This window comes from Mytilus edulis, chromosome 6 (assembly GCF_963676685.1).
Source record: "Mytilus edulis chromosome 6, xbMytEdul2.2, whole genome shotgun sequence".
In the NCBI taxonomy this organism is placed as follows: Eukaryota; Metazoa; Mollusca; class Bivalvia; order Mytilida; family Mytilidae; genus Mytilus; species Mytilus edulis.
The window spans coordinates 23036496-23054332 of NC_092349.1; the positions used below are offsets into that span (position 1 = coordinate 23036496).

The window sequence follows — 17837 nt, forward strand, 5'->3', positions numbered from 1 at the left end:
CATTATGTCTCATTTAGTCTCATGTCCAAAATGGCTGATTTTGGTCATCTTTCAGAGCCAAAATACTCATATTATTATTGTAAAATAACATATCTACTTGCAAAGTACATGAAGTATAACTATATATACCCTATCAAAAAAAATATTGAGCTCGGCAAATAGTGTTGGTGTCTAGTATATGCCACAACAAAATGGGGTAGCCTGCATATTCAAATTTTGTCAATTTTGCCGTCTCATTTGTAACATCTGACATTTGATAGGATCTGGACTTATAAATAAGTATAACAACAAATGGAAAAGAATAATTAATGTTTCATTTAATACATTAAGAAAATAATCATACATAAATACAAATTGTTCATTATAAATCTATAGGCTCCAAGGAGCCGATATAGCTTGCATTGACCATGTTGACAAAGTGTGCACTTAAAAACGACAAAAAAAACATATTTAGAAAACAAAAAATTAAAATAAAAGAAGTTAAACACTTCAGAAATAGTTCAGACTGTAAAAGACATTTCTTCAGACCATTTTTGCAATTTATTCTTATAATATATTGATATATCTGTCGGGTAATAGCAAAAAAATGTGTGAAAATTTGTAAAGAAGTCGGTAAGGACCGATTTTGATCTCAAATTTCAGGTTCAATTGTCGAAAGATTTTGACTACTTTTTAAACACTTAAGTGTCTATTTCATTTGAATCAGTTAGTTTATGTGAAAGATTTTAGTTGATTAAGTCATTAAAAACATTACGATTAAAGCTCAAATATGAAAACTATACCAAATATACCGAAAAATGTCACTTTTCAGATGTTTTTTTGTCAAAAATGAAAGTGGCCGCATCCGTGTTCATCCAAAACCTCTATGTATGTTATGTATTATCATCAAATACAACTTACATTTCAATATTAAGGATGAACACGAATGCGGCCACTTTCGTTTTACATGGAAACCGCCTAAACTTTAACTAAAATGCTAGAATTGTGAAGACTTCAGTAATTTAGCATGACTTAATGATCCTAGTACCCGATATATGTGCATTGTATTGTCAAAAACAGTCCATATTTATGTAGCAAAAGCATTCTACTGTCCAATAAATAACTAAAATTTTACTTTGTAAACCTGCTATATTTTGGGGCCAAAAAGGGGTCTTACTGGACCTACTCCTTTACACATTTCAGGGACAATAGCTCATAGATGTTATGTCCAATCATTCAGAAAATTTTTGGGTACTTGATCTTGTCATGTTGATATTTTATATATAATATATATGTATGACACTTGTTCTTAAGTTATTAAAATAATGGTTTAAAGGAGAAAACTTTAAACCATGGAAAACAGTTACAATATAGAGATGATTTCTACAGACACTAAGAGATAGAAATTGTTTTATGAGCCTTTGAGCCTAGTATGCTAACAAGGTAACATTTGCCAGGTACCTATATCTATGGTGCTGCAATGTGATCAATACAAACATGAAAATCATAAATGCATCTATAAAAAATCCCACAACTAGACGAAAAACAAATAACCTAGTCTATATAAACTAGTGCGAAATTTATAAAGAATTTTGAATGAAATTGGAAAGCTGTTAAAATTGCTGTACCTATGAGGCTCTCCTGGGAAAAAATAAGTCACATGAGTTTTCAAATTTAAATTTACATGTAGTTGAATATGGGTTTCTTATACTCGAATGGCAAGGTTATACTATAAAACAAGTGTACATTAACTTTCTTGTAAAAGACAAACCATAACATTAAAATCTCCATAAATGATGAACTGCAATTTTTTGAGACATCATCCCATGGAAGATTTAACTGATGTTTTAAAGTTGGAAAGTTTCTGTTGCTTGTTTGGTTGGTTAAAGTTGTTTCTGTCATAAGTATTATCAGTCTCTCAATCTGATGTTGACTGCTGTGAAAGTTCAGTTGTTGTTGACAGAAAGGTTAGAAGCAAGCCTAGATCTGAAAACCACAAAAAATACATACATAAATCAGGCTGATAATTTTCATATTTTTTCATTTTCTTATTTTGGGGCCTTTTATGGGTGAATATACATATATATGCAATATGGGTCTTGCTCATTGTCGAAGGCCATAAGGCGTATGAAGACCTATAGCTTTACTTCAATGTCATTTGTTCTCATTGGCAATCATACCACATTTTTTTTTATTTCATATATACCACTGACAGGAAATAAAATTGACATCTAATACATCTTTATGCATTATTAGATTTAGCATATTAATTTAAAGAACCCAAATAATGTATTTATTTCAATTTGTTCTAGTCCTAAATATGCATGAACCATTTGACATTGGACATTAGCAACCAACAACCAATCAATTAATCAAACAGGTGAAATATCATCAAAAGTACCAATAAAAATCTCCCCCTTTTATATTCATTGATATTTGAAAAGGAATGTATGAACAGTTCATTAGTCATTGTTAGCTGTTGAATGGAAATAGAAGCCGCCCAACATTGTACTACAAATTAAATAAGTAGAGTAAAGTTAACATAGATCTGTTCAATAAGACTGATGTATAACATGCATAATAATGTTATTATATACTTTATGATTCCCATATATTACATTGTATACAAACAATTAAATTAATATATAAGTTAATATTATCATACCAATATCTTCTTCTATATATTATTTAGTTTGACCTGGCTATTGTCACTTTCACAAAAAATAAGAAGTGTGAAACTATAAAAAAAATTCTTCAATTTTGTTTTTCATGAAATAAAATATATCAAACAGGAAATTTAGGGTTGTGTACATGTAGCTTCACTGTGCAAGTAGTTTAAATATATATTTTTTTCTTTTAAAAAGGGCACTATAAGTAATCTACATACATCTAAATGTACAAATGTAGGGTCCTAAAATAAAAGTTTACAAAACTTTGCAATGCTTTTGTTGTTTTTTTAGTCTCCATGGCCTACAAGAATGATTAGTTCATTAAAAAAGATTATTCTCTGGATACAGTTGTCTAGTGTTACATGTACATTATGTTGTATTTAAAACATGTATTTTTATGAGACTTTTCCACGAGATAAAAGTTTTTTCAGTGGACAAATTTAAAGAGATAAACAACTTCCAGTTAGAACTGAAAATATAACTTAGGGGAAGAGAAAAAAACCCTACCTGCTTTATATTGAATATTATTATAATATTGAAAGAAATTTTGATTATTATAATGATTATAAATTTGTTTTATTTATATAAGCATAAAATAAATATATTGTACCCTGGTTAATAGCTTGAAAATTAAAATTCTGTCCTTAGCTGACAAGGACATAGCTATTTTGACCCTCCCTCTTTTTTTTATAATCAAATGGTCCAAAGACAGAAAATGTATATGAGGGATATAAATTATTTGTATGCAATTTGTCATTGGAAATAAATAAGATGTCTTAGAAACTGGTTAGGTGTAAAAGAATATTCCCATACCCCTTCCAATCCCCACCTTTTTTAATCTAGCTATATGATGTATCAAATGTTGGTTCCCTAATTTCAGATTTACTATAAGGAACAATAAAAAATTATTGTAAGATTTGTACCTGTTCCTACTGGAGTAACTCCTCCTGTGGTTGTATACAACCTGTTATGAAATAGTGAAAATCCTTGGTCAGCTTTGGCTTTGCTGGAAGAGGGTTGGACAGGATGTTGACATGTTGCTTGACCATAAAAATGTATTGTAATGTCAATGAATTCCATCAAAGTCCCTGTACTTCAAACATATTCTAACATGTATAAGACAAGATGTTATAACAACCATAGGAAAAAAAACCACTCCTCTTTTTATGTAAAATAAAAAGTCTGGCTGTAAATTCTACACCATAGTTTTCAGTATTTTCAGACTTCTGAGATGAATGGTAGTCTGTATCTGTACGAATATATTTGTTTACCAATGCTAGTTTCCAATGCTACTTTTAATACAACGGTAGAGAGAGTGTCTTTGATTTATTTTTGGTGTGCCAGACTGTTGTAAGATCTTGTAAAGCCAGACAGTTTTGACACTCTCAATCTCAATTTTAGTGCAAGCATAAGCAATGTCTTCAAGATTGTTCCATTCGCTCACTTTATTCTACGAAGAATGATTTAGAATATTTTTGTTTTGCTAGTTGAAATCTAAGAACACCTTTTGCAGTTCATTAACTTATTTTTTCCAATCAATATTTATCATGTTTATTCACTAAATTATTGTCTGGTAAATTATTTTCATTATTGTCAAATTTCTTGGCAGTTGTTATGCTATTTGGTCTTTAGTGCATTCAGATATCTTAAATACTTTGTTATATCTATAGTACTAAAATTACGAGGTCCAATTTGTCAGCCGTCATCGGGTAAAAACGACAAATCAAAGAATTCAACTCTATATATAACTAATATAGGACAATGGTGTAGATTCAAAATTACACCACTCCAGACCCTTTTGTTTTCCACATAATTAATATTGCCCATAATTAACAAGTTCCGGGTCGAATTCGATACCGATATCAATAGTATATTCACTTGTTAGCTATTACCTTATCTGTACGTTCCGCATTTGACAGGCGCACCACCAAACGGTGTATTTAGGATTTTGCTATATACACGAATCATAATCAAAGGGCTGACACTACTAAATTCAATCATTGTCAAATTGTTCCCTATTGTAGTTTTATTCAGCAATCAGCAAGACTTTCTAAGATAACTAATATAGGACAATGCTGTTGATTAAAAAATACTCCATTCCTGGATAGCCAGGACCTTTTGTTTTCCAAATAATTAATATTACCAATAATTGATAAGTTCCAGGTCGACGGGTTCAAACAGAAAGCAGAGAAAACTTTATATCTTATAATCGACATGACTTTATCAGATGACAATACTAATTACTAAAATAAGGCTTAGGCATAGTTATATACTTTAATTCAGTCACGGACCCGCGATATCACGGGTGTGTACTTGTGTAGTTGTATAAGGATGGAATAGCCAACATGCTCCTCCTAGATCATTCAAGTCACAAACTTCACTGTAAACATTTGTCTGCCAAACCATCACTGGGAGCTGATATGTTGCCCAAGGGAGATAAGTCAATGGAAGAGCATAAAAGATGTACTCCCTGGTTTCAGACAATTTATTGATTTTTGCACTTGCAGTACAAAAACGTTTTATTTCATTTTTTATACAAATACATTTTAAAATGATTTTATGAGCCATTTTATTACTAATTGTGTTTAGAATTTAATTAAAATCAAAATCAAAATGTGTCAATTCTGGACTTAAATCACCATTCTTCCAAGGCATGAAGTAACATGTAATAGTCATTTGCCAAGCTTAACATTTTGTTTTAATATAAAAAATACCCTAAAATTAAAACCGTTTTTGGTTACAAACATATCTGGAATGGATCTTGCAAGTTAGAAGCAAATAAAAACCATGTAAATTCATGTATGAAAAATCCCGCCTTTGTGTCCGTGCTCCTGGCAATGTGCCAAATCGTTTAAATTTTCAATTGTATTGACCATAACATAGTAAAATGGATGGGTTCCAACTTACATTACTCTAAAAACTCAACTACCCCATTTAATATGCTGCTGGGTTATTCTTAAAAGGCATAAAAACGTTGGATTTTTCCTTGAATTCATTATGAATTTGGAGAATTATGCAAATGAAGCTGTTACTAAAAATAGATACGATTCTGGGAAAAAATAACTGGCCAAATTCTTTTATTTTTTGTCAAGGATTAAGATGATGTATACAAATTTGTCAAGTAATTGTTAAAAGACGGTCAATTTAACATGTTTAAGTATTATTCTCTTTTAATAATAAGAACCATGCTTAAAAAATCGAAAGAAATTTGTTTCTGACCCTAATGGCAAGTAAGAAACAGAAAAAAGAAAAATTTCCAAATTGGCGCCAAATTATTTTTTCCACGAAATTAGCGCAATTTCAGAATGGCGGGTTTTAATATCAGTCCCATTGTTGTCTTAAGAAAGTAGCAACAACGGTCGTTTCTAAGGGCTTGCTTTCCGACTGCTACAAATACAAACCAGAAAAGTGGAAAGACATAATTAAGACTAATGCAAGAGTAAGAAATATAAAAATAAAAATGAATAGAAGGATACCAAATTATGGTTGTTAAATCTGTCTACATTCGAACTGACATATTATTTCTATTAGGCGTTGTCTTCACCTTCTAAACTTTCTAAACTTTGGAGTAAGTTCACCAGATTTACACTTCTTTGGAAAAAATTTTCAGTGGATGTTTGTTAAAATTGGAAATTTAAACTATAACCCCAGGATGAAAGAAATTGAAAATATCATAAAAAGGTGGACTTAGCAGTTAATACTCTCAGCAATTGGAAAAAAATAACAGTGATAAAACTCTATAAAAACATATCAAAATTGAACCATCTTTTCCTGTCCATACCTAGTCCAAATAGCACAAAGTTTAAGCATTAAATGAAAAAATATTTTCCTTAATCTGGGACAACTAACCAAATAAAGTGAATAGGGACACCTTAGCCAAACAAAGTAAATAGGGACACCTTAGCCAAACCACACCGTGCAAGAGGACTGAACTTGATAAATATTGAAGACTACATACAAGGTCTAAATTAACCTGGATACGGAGAATAAACAGAAATAATTCAAAACTAGTGAAACTGTTCAATTTTTTTTAGAAATTTTGAATTATTTTGGCCCCTATAAAAAGCTAAATAATCCATTTTGGAAAAAAGTATTTGATGCTTGGTAAGATCTTCAAAATGTACCAAAATAACTCTCAAATCAACACATGCCCTATATGGAAGAATGATAGAATAAAGATTGGTAACCATTCAGTTATACGTAAAGATTGGACAAACAAGCGGTTTTGCTGATTAATGACTTGTTAGAGGAAGGTTGAAACTTTTGATCACTTAATCATGTAAACAGTAATTAAACTCATTTTCTCACATATCAATGCCTAATTTCTCCAATAAAAAAGTATTTAAAAGAATGTAAAATATGTCCAAATGACTTATAGAGAGAAAACGGCCCAGTTTTGCCCTCAGTGATAAAGATGGGTTTTTTTTAATCCCAGAGAGGTTCAAAATACATGTATAATATTTTTAATTGTAAAAAGTCAAATCCTAAACAAAAATGTGAAAAAAATTTTCGTTATACTCAATACAAACTTCAATTAGAAAAATAGTCATTTATTGCCTGTATATATTACAAAAAAAAATCAAAATTGATGTGGTTTTAATACAGAAAAATACATCGAATTTTAGGCACGAATGAACATTTTTTGGAAAAGAAATTGAAGATAAAAATAAATGTAGTTTTTGGTGCGGAGGGGTCGAAACAATAGAACATATATTCTGGATCTGTCAATATATCAAAATAATGGGAAGACCTTAACCCCCTGGATATTTGGAAAACAGATATAGAACTAAATTTAAATATTGATTTGGTTTATTTGGTATTCAAACAAAAACAGATAAAATTACATAAGAAACTTCTGTTAGCAAAATTCTGCATTTCTAGAAACAAATTATCAATTGAACAAACCAATATAATTGCAATAAAATAACATTTATTATTTTTATATAGATTTCAAATAAATATGATAAAGTTTTAAAAAAGTTCACGAAAGGTTAGAATTTCCCCTTATATTGGGATGGTTAAATCAGACAAAATACTACAAGTTTCAACAAAAAACATTGTGATATTAAAATATATTATACAAAATAGTTTCATTTTGGCTCATCAAATTGAAAAATGACGAAAAATTAATTTCTAAAGTACTAGTTTACAAGTTTCGGTATTTTAAGTACTTGCTTGAAAGTCAGACATCGTATGTTTCTGCAAGTTTTTATTCATTAATAATTACATTAGATGTATGTTTCATTTAAACACGTTATTCTGATTGGCTACACTGCAATCTCGCGTTATTCCTCAAGAAATTGCATCACACAATAAAATTTACCACTCATGATGACTCATGCTGACACGAGGTCCCAAAATAAAGTGCACAGATAAATTTTTAAAAAACTTTATAAAAATCGTGTTTTCATGATCTTAGCTTAAAATGTAATTAAAAGTATTAAATGCTTCTTTTTGTAACTTCATACGGTTGTAAAAGCGTTGACTGTTCGCTTTGTAAAAAATGTACTCCGGTCAACGCTTTTACATCCCAATGAAGTTACAAAAAGAAGCATTCAATTCTTAAGTGAACACCTTTCCCGATTCTGTAACTCCAATTTATTTAAATACAATCACTTATTGTAAATAAAAATTATTCAAAGTAAAATTAAAGGTTTCATTAGTATCATGAACATAGGAATACAAATTTGCCACCAAAAAAAACCTACAAAAAATATGTACATGTATTCAAATGGTTATGCTAGTGTATCGTTTAAACCAAATTCGGAAAGTTACAGACAAGTTACACCCACAATAATAACCCGCTATATGGTATTTTAAAGCCTTGAAAAAAATAGTTATCAGGTTTAACATTTGACATATCTATTGTATACCAAACCTTCTAATAACATTTTTTATATTGGAAATTGTGATAAACATCATAACATGTACATGGTACAAAAGGAGGAGCGAAAATACCACAGAGACAGTAAAACTCATAAATCGAAAATAAACTGACAACACCATACATTTTGTAACTAGAAAATAAAAAGACGAACACAAATAGTAGTACAACAGACACAACATTGAAAACTAAAGATTTAGCCCCATTCAAAACTGGGGGTGATCTAATTGCTGAAACTCTATACATTTTTGGGTCAATCTCAACTCATTTCTTTTTAAACATATTTATATCTAATCTTTTATTATTCACATTTGATTAGAAATAAAACTTACTTATCCAGAGACATTTCAATACCTGATAGTTAACAGTGGTGCATAGATTTTAATAATAAAAAACAGAAGTATTGGCTTTTTAAACAATGCGAAAACAATTTCAGTTTTATTTTACATATATTTGTATAATTATTATATAAGATTAGGTAACAAAAACATGCATATGTACAAAACATACTACATTTTGTAATACGATGTTAAATAATGTCTTTTAAAATAAATCAATAATTACACATTTCAAAAATATATAGACATTTGAAGTGACTGATTACAAAAACGGTGTATTACGGTCATTGTCACGGTAACTGTTGAAAAGAATCCGTTATGTAAGTGAAATAAGCTTCAATTTATCGATTACCGATCATCAAAGGACATTTTAGTCCACGTGAAACAGGAGCGCTTAAGGCTGCATGTACTAGTGATAGTTAACAATTAAACGTTATGTTTGTATAGAAGAGGGACGAAAGATACCAGAGGGACAGTCAAACGCATCAATCGAAAATAAACTGACAACGAAAAAAGACAAACAGACAAACAAAAGTACACATGACACAACAACAAAAAACTAAAGCATAAGCAACACGAACCCCACCAAAAACTAGGGGTGATCTCAGTTGCTCCGGAAGGGTAAGCAGATCTTGCTCCTCATGTGGCACCCGTCGTGTTGCTTATGTGATAAAAAGACAATAACAATCAAAACATGGAGTAAACAAAGACTCACAAAACCAAGGGACATTTGCATCAACAGTTATAAATAATAAATAAGAAACAACACGAACGCCACGAAAAGCCGGGATGGAAATCATGTGCTTAGGAAGGGTAGGCATTTCCTGCACCGTATACGGCACCCATCGTTTTATTTTTTTGTTCAGTTCGGTAATGATGGAAGGTTTTATGACTGAGGAAGAATATCAGATCTGAATTCTGACACACTTTTGTCATAGTGGCCAATAAGCTCATGCACTAATCCGGTAAATATTCTCATTCGGTAGGTCACATTCATGAAAGGGAAGGGGAGTGCTTGTAGTAACGACGTAAGGAACATATCCGATATCATTTGTGAAACGGTTATTCAATAACGGTCAATCAACTCGTGATGGCGTCCGTAAAATTTACGAAGGGATGATTTCAACTTCACCATTTGGAACTCTTATGTTTTGTTCCTTGATATCAATATATCGGGCATTCAACAAACAAACTAGTCAGTGCATTCAGCTACATACGTCACTGGTGTTGTGCTTCAAGTGATAGACATATGTTGTGATTTAAATGTTTAAAAACAATATACACCGTACTGATTCCTATTTTTTTTTAACAGAACGTATTTTGCATAATGTGATTTTGTGCTTTTAATATAAATAAACTCATTATAGATACCAGGATTGAAATTTTGTATTTACGCCAGACGCACGTTTATTCTATAAAAATGTCTCATCACTGACGCTCGTATAAAAAATGTTACAAAGACCAAATAAAGTACGACGTTTAAGAGCATTGAGGACCAAAAATTCCTAAGAGTTTAAAGGACAATTTACAAAGCCAATTAATTTCGGCACCAGACTAAATCTTGCGACCAATTCAGCGATCACTTAAGAACACATTATGATTATTTGACAACTAGATTCTTAATGTGTTCTGTAGTGGTCGTTGGCTTAAGTTTGGTGCAATAATTGATTATTTTAAGGAATTATATTTTCTGACAGTTAGATTAAAATATACAAATACTAAAAAAAAATTTCCACAAATCCAATGCTTTGCATGCTATAGTTTGTGCGTTTAGTTTTCCTAAGGTACAAAGATCTCATTACTTTGACACGCTTCTGTGATATGTTGTTATGGGGGAAATCTAATAAATTGATACGTAAAAGAAACGAGGGAAAGCAGGACTGAGATGGCTAATTTAATTTTTCCGGCTTACTATTCAATAGGACAACAAAGGATATGAGTATCAATCTACGACATGCTCAGTAGTAACCGCAAAATAAAGGAAAGAAATAGCGCTGTAATTGTTATAATATAAATGCGCGAGCACAACTTTGAACTCTATTTGAATATTTTCATCATGATAACATTCTTTCATGTTCAGTCTTCATATCTGCATTTTAAAGCTTTGGACTTCATTCAAACTGCCAAGCGATGTAGGAAGGGTATTGCTTATATCATAGAGAATAAATGTTCTTACATCATGAGATGTCTTTCATTTACATCAGTGAAAAATTATATGTTTACTGTATATACCAGTATATAACAGTACTGTAAGAAGTTCACGGTACCTTTCTATCAAAAAATCATGTATTTAGTTTTGATGTTATATTTGTTATCCTCATCGGATTTTGTCTAATGCTAAGTCCGTTTCTGTGTGTGTAACATTTTAATGTTGTGTCGTTGTCTCCTCTTATATTTAATACGTTTCCCTAAGTTTTAGGGTTTTTTTTGTTTGTCCATCGGTTTACGAATTTTGAACAGCGGTATACTACTGTTGCCCTTATTTAATTATCCCTTTTTTTCCAATATAGTAAATGATTTTCTCCTTATAATTGACAACAATCGATTGATTACCTGCAGATTGTGGTATTTATGGAACTGCAAAAAGTCCATTAGGGGGTTGTTTCCTGGTCAATGATATAGTCTTTGCTGTTTAAAAAGATGAAAAAACATCCCCACATGATAATTGAACTTTTTTTATATGGAAATTTGATTCTATAAAACAAGATTTGCTTTAAGACTTTTTCATAGTTGTATTTTTTCTAGAATTATTGTGGTGTTAACCCTTAATTTCTATTTGATTAGGAAATATGATATTTGGTTCTATCAGCTTCAAAAGAAATTTCTAAATACAAATGTCATACACAACCAGAAAAGGGATTTTAAAACTTATGATTTATAAAAAATGAATGTGAACACAATTGGTGACATTACTATCTATATAATTATGTCAGTTTCACTTTGTTTTGTCAACACATTGATGTCCATAAAATAGATTTTTAGATTGAAGTCTGAAGTTTAGCTAGCTATACAATTTGGTTTAAGATCACCATTGTCCACACGAAGAAATTGCTATACTAAGTTAGGAACATGACAGTTTGTTTCACATTGTTTGGTGTGTTTTTTTTATTATTATTTTACTGTTAATATATTTCACCTTTGACCTTGATTTAACGAAATTGCACCATACAACTGGCGTCCAGCAAATTCATGAAGTGGAGATACTAAGCATTCGAATAAAATGTTATGTAGCCGTATGTTAGATGGGTATATTAGATTCATCAGCTAAGCGTCTTTTAAACAATGCCACTGTCATAGGTATTTTGCACTTGTTCCGTTGATGTTTAGCTTTAATATGTTATCTTTTTTTCAATTTGCCATTGAGGTAAGTATTTTTGTAATATTTTTGTAGAGTACAAAGACTAGTGTACATGTATTCTAATAGAAATTTCCAATAAAATGACTTTACTCGACATAACCAACCTAACTCAACGTATTTCGTCCTATTGCATTGAAGCATGACGGAGGGGAGCAAACACTGCATGTATTATTTGCTCTTTGAACACGCATTGTTTGCTGGAATATATTTTAAGTAAATTCAACCCTAACTAGTTTTTTAATCTTTGAATATTTTGCCATTAAACTTTGAACGATTTTATTGACACAAATATTATAATAGAATAAGTAAGTTAGAAACTTGTAATCAAATACACCCATCATTTCTTGTCATCACTTGACCCATATTTTAATTCTTCTCCAATTATGAATTTTAAAAACTTCCAAGACAAAATTTAGCATGAAAATATTAAAATAATGAATTCCGAACCTAGAAGGTTGCCTTTTAATTGTTTTTACAAGTTTTAACATTCAAAGAAGATTCCAACACACCCGAATGTAAAAGGTGTACTCAACTATTTATAATTTACTTGAAGATAATTTGATGTGGGCAGCAATTCATATCATTAATATATTCATCAAATAATAGTACTTTTTCGTTTTTACCTATACAAATGTACTATGTCCATGTATACCTTAACATGCATTCGAGATACAGGATAGAGGGCATACCCCCACCTTTTCAATCGCTGAAAATCTCATGTTTCCATAATATCTATACAAATTTTTAACGTATAATCGTCCACATTATTTTTCGCATCGCTTGTCAGTATGAATTCAATTATCGACAACTACAACATCTTTCAAATATCTTGGATCTGGCCATAATCCCAAATTGTATTGCAAGAAAAAATTTAAACGATTATCGTTCGACTTTGATAAATACTTCTGAAAAAACAATGTCTGAACATTAGGCATCTCGCATGAGATTTAAGAGTTAAGACTACATACTGAATTGGATTTTTTCCGTGATTTATTAGCGCGCTAAACACAAAAATGTGACACTCACGTGTAATATAATGGACACATGGAAACTACATATGATCTGCTATACAGTTATGACCACTAATGGTCCTACAGACACTGTGCTTTTGGCATGACGAAAGATATTGCTTTTCTAGACTGTCAATGAATTTTATATAGTTAATTTGTGATATGTACAAAAACCAAGGTGTAATATGATTGCCAATGAGTCAACTCTTCACAAGAGTCCAAATGACACAGAAATTTTAACAACTATAGGCCACTGTACGGCTTTCAACAATGAGCAAAGCCCATACAACAAAGTCAGCTATAAGAAGCCTCAAAATGACAAATGTAAAACACCTAAAACCAGAAAACTAACAGCCAAATCAATGTTAAAAATTTTTAACGAAAACACAACAACAAACGATAAGCACTGAATTACAGGTTCCTGACGTGGGACAGACACATCCATACTAGGTCAATGGTGTAACAGTACGAAATAATTGATCGGTATTATAAACTTGATAATTATTCTTTATTTATAAGTTGTAGTTGTTTTTAAGATAGTGTTCTGCAGCTCTGGTTACTATCAGATCGATACATAGTTTATTTGGAAATACTAGAAATTGCTGTTTTTATGCTTCGTTTCAGTCTCACGAGTCAGCCCTTTCTTACTGTTTTAATTCTAACCATTTGCTAAACATACTTGCATGATCTCTCTTGGCTTTAACTTTTGATATTCATTAATTGGCTGAAATATCATATTAGAATTAAGCTTCAAGTTATAATACTTACGACGAAGAAGCCTCAAGCTAAATATATAATACATGTACTTACGACGGAGATTTAGCCTCAAGCTATAGTACTTATGAGGATGATCATACTTATGTATGTCTTTTATCCAGCGACAAATATTACATACTAGTATATATATTAAGGATGCTGAATTGATAATGATAAATGCATATTCCTTTTTATACATGCCCAACACTTAAAGCCGCATGTTCAGTCGTGTAACACCTTCACTGGAGATCCTGTCCATGGAACTGTGGCATAGTTGTCACTTTTTATATATATATATATACCCCCAAAGCGAAACAAAAATGGAAACTAAAAATTTCTGCAAAATCAATCAATATACGTAATAGCTTTAAAATCTACTTCTATTTGGACAAGTAAGAGTACAAGAAAAGTCCCGTAAAGACTGAAAATGTAACAACTATGTAAATTGGCATTTTCAATCATGTTTAATCAGAGATATTTGGGGACAGGATACTTTTTAGCCAATTACTATGTACTATAAATTGATAGTTTACTATCCACAGTGGTCAATGTTTATATGCAGATTATTAGTTATCAGTTGCGAATCAAGTACACCTTCCAAATTACAATCTATATAACGAATTGATGTACACATGTTTTTACATACATTATTTTCAATTACAATACTTATTTTTTAATGTTCGTTGACTTTCATTTGAAAGAAAAGTGTATGTCAACTATTAAATTTTAAAAAGTACAAGACCTGTATTATTTATTTTTTAAATATACACTTCCCGTTGACGTATGTTTTCCCTATTGAAAAAAAAATCGGAGATGGTAAATTAAGGAGATTAACTGCAGAAGAAGCGAGCGTTTGAAATTATGCTTAATAAAGTATGATGCCATCCCAATTATCAACTTTAACAGAGACGCATTCCTATAAAACATTAAAAAATGAAAAGAAGAAGAGACATTAATCTGATAACGACAAACAAAAGCAATACAAATATCAAATAGGTTCATTAAATTTTGCAAAAGTATACCGGAAAAACAAAGTCATGGTCAAAACCATTAAAGACAATTCAAATGAATCGTATGATAGGTAAAGATGCGTATATACGTGGTCTTATGACAGTGAAGTTTAGGCGGGAAACTCAATAATCACGTGATACATAAAAATCATGATTTCTTTCGTTTTTCATCATCTTAGAAATATTTGATATTGATAAAATTTATTACGAATGGGTATCATAGTTTAGGAATACTTAATTAAAACCTGAGTAACGCATTTAACAAAATTAATTGGTTAGAAATAACCGGTCCCGTTACGTGCGTACGTCGAGTTAGATACGTGTAGATAACTTGTACTATACTACTTGTAATGCTTGTAGTCTGAAACATATGCATAATTGAACATGTTGAAGCAAATCAGTTTTAACTAATATTTAAATAAGTATAGTAAGAACAATTTACAATGTTATGATTTATCTTGAAATATTGAATTACTGTCATTTGAATATTTGATAAACAATTTGTAGTTCATGTTTATAATTTACCAGTTCAAAGTAATAATCCACTGTATTATCCACAACTATGTCTTTTTTGTGAAGATTCCTTAGTAGCAACTGTAGGTGATCGTAGTAAAAACACGCACCTGTGCTTGAATTTTATGAATGAAATGTATTGACATGCGAAGTGGAACCCATGTGTCACTTGAGCCGATTTTTCAATACAAACACTATTTTTACGTTGTGGCAACTGTTTTCACATACTCCTTGTAATTTCGTTTAGTATTTGTAGTCAACGTCTTCAATGTTTTGAAGATGTTAATGCTCACTATCCTTGATATTTCTCATTTTGGTCCGCCGGTGACACACATTACTTTTCTGCAAAGATGTTTAAGTATTGTAACTTCCGATGAAAAGTAAAACCATAAAAATACCGAACTCAGAGGAAAATCTAATCGGAAAGTCCCTAATCACATTGAAAAATCAAATGACAAAACGTATTAAAAAAGAATGGACAACAACTGTCATATTCCTGACTTGGTACAGGTATTTTTTTTTCAAATGTAAAAACTGGTGGATTAAACCTAGTTTTATAGCGCTAAACATCTCACCTGATGTTTTATTGGTGTATTTTTAGCTACTATAGAAAATGGTTCAGTACCATGCAAAAGTTGTTTATCATATGACTGTTACTAAAATTGTATATAATTAGGGTTTTTGCAATTTATTTGAGAATTCAAATTTTTCGTTGGACAACAAGCGCGCGACCCAACAACTTTTCAACTTTGCCAACAATCCAACATTGACGTAATGTCGACGCTCGTTCGTCAGTTCTGTTTAAAATTATTGTTATCACAGTTAGTAATTTTTTTTGTTCGTTATTAATTTTAGTCAAAATGGTTAATTTTTCTTAGAAATTTCATTTTTTAAAGGTTTCACTGTAAAGGAAAATAGTAAATTTAGCGTTTTCAAAGTTTAAAAAGGAATATTTCATTTTAGCGGACTCTTTGGAGCCATCCCCTGTAATTTTATCATTTGCCTAAGTATTGAATTCTTTTGGAAAATTTAGGAAATTTCTTTCAACTGTTTTAGAATATATTTTGGATTAATTATCGTATTATTGCTGGCAAAGCTTTATTTCTAGTTTATCTTTTAAAGTTAGGATTATTGAAATTGATCATTGTAGTTCATGTTTACTGTTAACGTTTGTCTTTTTCTAAATAATAGAATTAAATAGGAAACATTTGGAAATTAAGGGATAATTTGGCCATGAGCATCACTGAAGAGACATGTATTGTCGAAATGCGCATCTGGTGCAGGAAAATTGGTACCGTTAATGTTATTCCTAAAGGTCTGGAAATTATAATAAACAAAACAGTTTATTTAAGGTATAAACTGTATTTCATTGTTAGCTATTCAGGAAAAAGTAAAATCACAAAAATGCTGAACTTACAGGAAAATCAATTCGGAATCCATATTCACATGGCAAAATAAAATAACAAAACGCATAAAAAACGAATGGACAAGAACTGTCATATTCCTGACTTGGTACAGGCATTTTCAAATATAGAAAATGGTAGATTAAACCTGGTTTTATAGCGCTAACCCTCTCACTTTGATAACAGTCTCATCAAATTCCGTTATATTTACAATGATGCGTTAACTAAACAGACACAATAAATAAAATAGTCAAAATATGGGTAGTGCAGTCATCATCGTGTTACAATTGTAAAAGGAACAATTTAACAGAACACTAAAACTTCTATCTACAAACACATTCATTGATTTGAGTGCCTGACGTCATAAAATTTTATACGTCACATATATTTGTCGTTCCATGTACATACAAACAATTTTAAAATTTTACATAGGCAATGTTAGCATACAGGGTTAAAAAAATCAAAAGTATGTACGAATAAATTTCAGAAATAGACCGAGATTTAAAATAGTCCAAAGGTTATATAGAATTTATTAGAATCCACAAATAGTTAATTCCACTACGCGATTGAATAATTTTGACGTTTGTGGTTCAACGTATTTTGTAACTCATAATAGAAATATTTCATAGTGACATGAAATAGAACAATATCATACTAATGGGATCTTTTAAAGTACAGAGTCATGTTATAAATCCAAAGAAATACAAAAAGTCGCATATACAAAACACACTACCAAAATATGAAAGACAATACAAACACATTGACGGGATGTTTAAGTACCGAGCAACATTAAACGGATATCACATAAAACAATCCAACAGTAAAAGTAATATAAATAATAAAACAAAGAAAAATGAAAGAACACTAAAAACACGTTGTTAAGATGATAAACAACATCAGTACGAAGAATCTATACA

The 17837-nt window shown here is 30.6% G+C and overlaps 1 protein-coding gene across 1 annotated transcript in view; it reads left to right on the plus strand.

Annotated features, from left to right (window-relative positions):
* LOC139526031 (uncharacterized) overlaps nucleotides 1-17837 on the plus strand; it is a 61944-nt gene that overhangs the window by 9664 nt on the left and 34443 nt on the right. The gene's annotated exons all lie outside the window — the stretch shown is intronic.